Source organism: Cupressus sempervirens, chromosome 2, assembly GCF_028749045.1.
Source record: "Cupressus sempervirens isolate cs-2001-9-10 chromosome 2, ASM2874904v1, whole genome shotgun sequence".
Taxonomy (NCBI): domain Eukaryota; kingdom Viridiplantae; phylum Streptophyta; class Pinopsida; order Cupressales; family Cupressaceae; genus Cupressus; species Cupressus sempervirens.
In genome coordinates this window covers 756,428,925-756,436,757 of record NC_143119.1, presented here as the reverse complement: position 1 = coordinate 756,436,757, position 7,833 = coordinate 756,428,925, and positions in this window count along the sequence as shown.

Below are 7,833 nucleotides of genomic sequence, written 5' to 3'. Positions count from 1 at the left end.
GTCTAGTTCCTAGACTAGAAGACAAGAATGTGATTGGCACCAAATTGGTATTTGGAAACAAGCTAGATGAGAATGGTGAAGTGAAAAGGAACAAAACAAGACTAGTTTGCGAAGGATATGCACATGAAGAAGGAATTGACCATAGAAAGACATTTTACCCTATTGCAAGGATGGAAGGAGTGAGAATTTTGCTTTCTTATGCTACATACAAAGGTTTCAAAGTTTATCAGATGGTTGTTAAATCTACATTTCTAAATGGCATACTAGAAGAGGAAGTCTACATAGAACAACCAAAAGGATTTGTTGATAAAAATAATAAGAACATGGTATGTAGAGTACACAAAGCCTTATATGGATTGAACAAAGCACCAATAGCATGTTATGAGAGACTTCATTCTTATCTTGTGAAGATTGGATTTGAAAGGACTGATGATAACAACAATTTGTACATGAAGATAGATAAGGATTATCTAAAATATTTATTGATGATATCATATTTGGAGGACAAGATGCTTTATGTAAGGACTCTACAAATAAAATGAAGAAAGAATCTAAAATGTTAATGTTTGGAGAGATCAAATTCTTTTTGGGATTACAAGTATATTAGATGAAATAGGGTATATATCACACTCAGTCAAAATATGTCGAAGAGATATTGAAGAAATTTGATTTAGAAGATTCCAAACTAGTAAGTACACCTATGGTGATAGGACACAAGCTATCAAATAATGATGATTCAACTAAGGTGAATCAAACATTATATAGATCCATGATTGACAAATTGCAATATGTAGTAAATAGCATACCTGATATTTCATTAGTTGTGGGAATAGTTGCAAGATTCTCTGCAAATCCTAGAGAAAATCACTTGATGGCTGTGAAAAGAATAATGAGATACTTGAAAGGAATAGAAGAATTTGGTTTATACTATAAGAAGAATGAGAAGTTTAAACTGAGAGCCTACACTGATGCTAATTGGGCTAGAAACATTGATGATAGAAAGAACACCAGTGCAGGAGCATTCTTCTTAGGTAAAAGACTAGTTACATGGACTACCAAGAAGCAGAGTTGTACTTCCCAATCTACTACTGAAGTAGAGTATGTTGCTATTGCTATCAACTACACAAACATTGTATGGATCAAACAACTACTTAAGAGAATGAAGGAAGAAATCATAGAACTAGTGATACTTTATTATGATAATAAAAGTGCTATCAATATATCAAAGAATCATGTGATGCATACAAAGAAAAAGCATATTGCAATCAAGTATCATTATGTAAGGGAATTGATTCAAGATAAAGAGGTGAAGATGGAATACATTAACACAAAGGAGCAAATTTTTGATATCTTCACAAAAGCATTACCTAAGGACGCTTATGAGTATCTAAGAGGTAAACTAGGGGTGATACCCCTATCAAAGGCTATGTAAGAGACAAAGGGAGTGCCCTACATAAAACAAGATAACATTCATTTAATACAAATAGATGCAGTGGATCTTACTTTAGGAACTACCTAAAGTAATTACATAACTAGAACTACAAATCAGTCAAAAGCAAGGTGGCAAATGGAGAAATTGGAGAACCTGCAAAAGCTTATATTTGTATATATTAAAGATGCCAAGTGTTTAGTATATGTCCTTAGCATTATTTTCAAAGAGGGAGAAAGTAAATTAAATTGATCAAGTGCAAGAGGAAAAATGGAGAAAGTACATCATCAAAAGATCAAGAAAGAAAGAGGGAGAAATAACAAAAACTAATCAAAGGATCAAAGAGGGATAAAGCAATTAGAGAAAGGATCAGAACAAAGAGGGAGACATTGATTAGAGAATTAGAAGGATCATTATCAAATGGAGATATTCTAGTGATCAATTTAGTATGAAAAAGAGACATAAGAAGGAACTTAGAGAGAGTTATATTTTGTAACCTAATAAGAAGATGTAAGTTGCTAATAGAGGAAGAAATTTCAATACAAGTTTTCTTTTTGGTATTATCTTACAATTTTAACCTAGTTAATTTAGTTGAACAAGATGTTCATCATTTTATTGACTTCATCAATTTATTGACTTTTTTGATCAATTTGGTTTGCCATCAATGACAAAGAGGGAGAGTGTTGATATCATATTGAAAATATCATTGATTGTTATATGTTTCAATCATTATTTTGTCACTAATGTCAAACCTGCTATTTGCTGGTAAGACAATTAGTTATATGTTTCAAATACTATCACTTGATTGATGAGGATAATTTGATCAATAAGATGTAACAAAAGTACCTAGAGTAATGGTTGAGTTATGATTATGTAATGAAGTACAAGGATTAGTTAAGATAGTGATAAAATAATGTATTTATGATCTACTTAAGGTTACAAAATGACTAGCTAAACTTAGAAAGTTCAGAAGAATAAGTTAAACAAAGTTCATCTGCCAAGCTCAACCAAGTGGGTAGTAGGTGCCAAGAAAAGTTAGTTCAAGCCAAGCAAAAAGTCAGTTGGAGTTTAGTGAAAGAAAATTCTAGTGGATACCGAGAAAGATAGTAGATGTCGAGTAACTTTTAGTTGATGTAGAGCACCAGTAAAATCTAGTTGATGCCAAGTGATATAATATGTGTCGAGCATTAGAAGGTTGATAATGTCAAGCTACTACATTATGAAAAAGATCAAAGATTTGCCAAATAAAAGCCAAAATTTTTATTTTCTTGGAACTTGTGAACTAGGAGGAAGATAAGATTGATGAGCTGGTGGCACATTATCTTATGTAAACCATTTTGGATATGAATTCAAATAGATTTTAAGAGAAGTTTCTAGAGAAGAAAAGATATGGGGTAGATACATTATATCCTACCTAATCCATCCAAAACCCTAATTTAGACGATGAATGATGAGTGGGAAAATGTTCTGATTTCCTATATATAGGAATGTCTAGTCAAGAAGCAAAAGGTTTAGAGAGTTTGGTGCAAGAACTCAAGAAGGAGAAGGAGAAAGGGGTTTTTCTTCATCAAGTGACCTAAGAGAAGAGTCTGCAATGGCATACTAAGCAAGAAGGCTTAAGAAGATGAATGCTTGAAGGGTGAACAAGCTGTCAGAACTACAAAGAATGGAAGTGAAGTAGAATTGGGGACTAAATAGAGATTTGTAATCTACAAGTGAAGTTGTAAGTTGTATCAGATCAAAGCTCTATTGTTACTTTCTAACAATTGTATCAGTCTATGGTAAATCCTTTAGAGTAAGGTTGACTTAATATTCATTGGAAAATCCTTTAATAGGGTGGCATTCCAAGTGAATGGCCTAAAGTCCTCTAACAAGGCTCACTTTTAATAGGGTGATTGAAATCTCTTAACCAAGTCACATTTAATAGTGTGCATTGTAACCTTTAATAGGATTGGCCTTTCATAGGGCATCACTTTAGAAGAGTGAAAAAGGAGTAGCATGTTATTGTTAGTTTTTCTCAAATTGGGTTTTCACATTAAATCATTGTGTCAAATGTGTTGATGAATGTGTTGTGTTTCATGCTTTATATTTCTGCAAATTGATTTGATAGTAACATATAAGTTTTAGTTGATACACAATGAATGCATGCATGGGTATGAATATTTTATAGGTTCACTAAATTGTGAGAAAATTTTTATTTGTCCATCTACACCTTGAATAATTAATTCATCTCCCCTCTCAATTATTCTAAAAGAATTCCAACAGATCATTACCACATGTACATATCAATTCATATATTGGAGATACTCTAATGGCATAGATAGGAAGTAACATTCTCAAAACCTTGTTGAGCATAGTCTCTTCAGATATTTCTCCTCCATCTTCTTTAGTTGAATTCACCACTTCTTTTATTCAACCACAATATTGTGCAATAGTTTCTCTTTCTTCCATTCCCATGTCAACAAACTTGCCTCTCAAACTTTTAGTTTATCCCTTAACACATTTTTGTCTCCTCCATAAATTTGTGTTGGATCTTGTCCCAATTTTCTTTATAGTATTATAATCATTCATATTGACAAACCAAACATAACTTAGGGAAGATACCAGATCTACTAGCATTGTATAATGGTCCTGCTTCTCTTTAATTTTATCAATGGGTCTAGGAACTTCAATGTATTTATCATCAAAGTAGTATAGTGCAAAATCTCCAACTCTAGATAGATGCAATCTCATTAGAGCTTTCCATGTTGGTAAGTTCTCTTTGTTCAACTTGGGTACCTCTCTCTTGTACATCTTGATCTTTAGCTTAAGTCCCTTCAAAATTTCTTTACAAGCACCACAATTCTGATACTAATTGTTATCTAATGATTAGAGTAACTAAGAGGAGGTTGAGTAAATTATCCTTATGTCCAAATGTACCAATTCAACTTTTAACAACTTTAAGCAACTTAATAAAACTCATAAATACACTCAACCAATATAGCAATTCATCAGTAATTTAACTTATCATATTGTTAGTGTTAATAATTAATTATTATTAAAATTTACTTAATTTTACTTATGATAATGCATTTTTATATTAGTTGTCATGTAGATCTTAAGAATATGCATAGACATATGAGTTGGCTTGTTGAGAACATAGGAGTTAGAAACTTATTTGAGCACATGGTGTCTACAACATCTCTTTATGAGATACACCTATGTAAACGTATCCTCTTGTCATTGCACAAACTCTTATGCTCAATGGAGGATAATTCACTCTTGGTGGACATGTGCTTAGTTGTGATGTTTATCTCTTTGCTGAATCCTAGTCATTCTAGTTGACTTTATATATAGGCACTTCCATGAAGGTAAGTGCACCAAGTTGTGATGCTAAAAGGGGGGTATAAGTGGACACCTTTTTTCTAAAATCAAAAATTTTTGAACTTCAAAAAGAATTTGAAGATAGTTACACTCAAAATTTTAAGATATGACAAAAAAAAAAGTAGTAGTTGTTTGAATCTAGTTTCTAAACTACTATTTTTTTAAAAAATGGTTTAGTTTTAGGTCCTCAAAAAAGGGGGCCACAGAAAGTTGTAATGTTTATTCAAAAAAAACATAACACAATACAAAGTGTGGCCCCCTAAAATTTTAACTTTTTTTTTGAAATTCTTTAATTGCTCTAGTTAAAAGTTACTTGACACTATGTAGTTTATCCCAGATTTTTTTGGGTAATTTTGCAATGTGTATTTTTTTAATAAATTTTTTAATTGGACACATCCCAAAAACATGAAATACCTATGTGCTCACCCTAGAAATGATTGAAAACTAATCTATAATTAAAATATTTTTTCAAAGTGTGTAGAATGGATTCTAATTTCTAAAAAACTAAGTTGTGAGATTCGATGAACGAGCTGAAATCTACAACCCAATTAGTACATGTTGGCTTTTGAAAAAATATGGACATACATTCAAAAGAAATTATAGTTGAAAGGCTTGAAATAGTTCAAATTTATAAAAAAATGGTTATATAGCTAACACAAAGACCTACAATGTCATGTAAGTTGATTTTATTGATGTTCAACCACAAGAAAACTTGAAGGAAAGCACATAAGAAAAATCAATCATTTTTTGTATGTTTGCAAAAAAACACATCTCAAACTAGTTTAGAGACCCCAAACCTTTGGGTTGGATCCCCAAGGAAAAACCAAGCCTTAGGCTTGGTAGAATGTAAAAATTTAAATAACACCTATGCACTATAGCATGCTATTTAAAGGTTTGTAAATTTTTGTCTTAATAGTGTGTATGCACACTTTAGTGTGCACACACTATTAAGATCTAAATTTGGAAGGAGAGATGTAGAGTGAGAGCAAGAGAGAGAGAGGGGTGAAGGGATGGGAGTGTGTGTGTGTGTGAGAGAGAGAGAGAGAGAAAGTAGGGGATGGGAGAGGGGAGAGAGAGTAGGGGATGGGAGAGAGAGGAAGTGTGAGAGAAAGCATAGAGGGTGGTAAAGAGAAAGTAGGGGATGGGAGAGAGAGAGAGTGACAGTAGGGGATGGGAAAGAGTAGAGAGGGAGAGAGAGAGTAGGTGATGGGAGAGGGAGTGGGAGAGAGAGTGGGAGAGGGGGGGAATGAGAGTGTATGAGAGAGAGAGTAGGGGATGGGAGAGGAGAGAGAGGGGGATGGGAGTGAGTGTGTGTGCAAGAGAGAGTAGCGAATGGGAGAGGGCAGAAAGAGTAGCCTGAGAGAGAGAGAGAGAGTAGATGGTGGGAGAGGGAGTGGTAGAGGGAGAGAGAGGGGGATGGGAGTGTTTGTAAGAGAGAGAACAAAGGACTAGAGAGAGTGTGAGAGTGTGAGAGAGAGTAGGTGGTGGCAAAGAGAGTATGGGATGGGAGAGATATTGAGAGTAGGGGATGGGAGAGAGAGAGAGGGGAGGATGGGAGAGAGAGAGAGAGAGAGAGAGAGAGAGAGAGAGAGAGAGAGAGAGAGAGAGAGGGATGATGGGAGTGTGTGTGCACATGAAAGAGAGTAGAGGATGGGAGAGAGAGTAGGAAATGGGATGGGGGAGGGAGAGAGAGGGGGGATAGGGGTGTGTGTAAGAGAGAAGAAGAGATGAGAGAGAGTGTGAGAGTGTGAGAGAGTAGGGGATGGGAGAGAGAGTGAGAGTATAGGATGAGAGAGAGTAGAGAGGGAGAGTGAGAGTGAGAGAGAGTAGGTAGTGGGAGAGAGAGAGAGAGGGAGGGGGATGGCATGTTTGTGAGAGATCTAGAGAGTAGGGGATGGGAGAGGGGGAGAGAGAGTAGCCTAAGAGAGAGTAAGGGATGTGAGAGAGTGTGTAAGAGAGAGAGTAGGTGGTGGGAGAGGGAGAGGGAGAGGGAGAGAGATAGAGAGAGAGAGAGCAAGATGGGAGAGTGTGTGGGAGATCTAGAGAGTATGTGATGGGAGAGGATAGAGAGGGGGGATGAGAGTGTGTGTCTATGAAAGAGAGAGTAGGGGATGGGAGAGAGGGGAGAGAGAGTAGCCTAAGAGAGAGTGAGAGTGAGAGAGAGTATGTGGTGGCAGAGGGAGTGGGAGAGGGAGAGAGATAGAGGGGGATGGGAGTGTGCATAAGAGAGAGAATAGGGGATGGGAGAGAGTGTGAGACTGTGAGAGAGACTAGGGGGTGGCACAGAGAGTACTAGATGGGAGAGAGAGTGAGAGAGAGTAGATGGTGGGAGAGGGAGTAGGAGAGGGAGAGTGAGAGAGAGAGAGGAGTATGAGAGTGTGTGAGTGAGAGAGAGTAGGGGATGGGAGAGAGAGTATGAGAGAGAGAGTAGGTGGAGGGAGAGGGAGTGAGAGTGGGAGTGGGAGAGGGAGAGAGAGGGGGGATGGGAGTATGTGTAAGAGAGAGAATAGGGGATGGGAGAGAGTGTGAAACTATGAGAGAGAGCAGGGGATGGTAGAGAGAGAGTATGAGATGGGAGAGAGAATGAGAGAGAGAGAGTAGGTGGTGAGAGAGGGAGAGTGAGAGAGAGAGGATGATGAGAGTGTGCAAGTGAGAGAGAGAGAGAGTAAGGTGTGGAAGAGGAGAGAGAGAGAAGGGGGATGGGAGAGTGTGTATGTGTGAAACAGAGAGAGTAGGGGATGGGAGAGGGGAGAGAGAGTAGGGGATGGTAGAGAGAGAGAAGGTAGTGGGAGAGGGAGAGAGAGGGGGGATGGGAGTGTGTGCATGACAGGGATAGAACAAGGGATGGGAGAGAGTGTGAGTGTGAGATGCTGCAGTAGCAGAGCGGAAAATGTGATAAGTAATGTTTATGTTTTGTGCGTGTTTTAAATTTAAATGTTTTTAATAACGTCCTACATGTGGTGGCATACTCGGAGTAGCAGTTTGATGAGCTCTCCAGATATAGCCACCTAGGACCAGGTGTGTGGATTTTAAATTAGAAT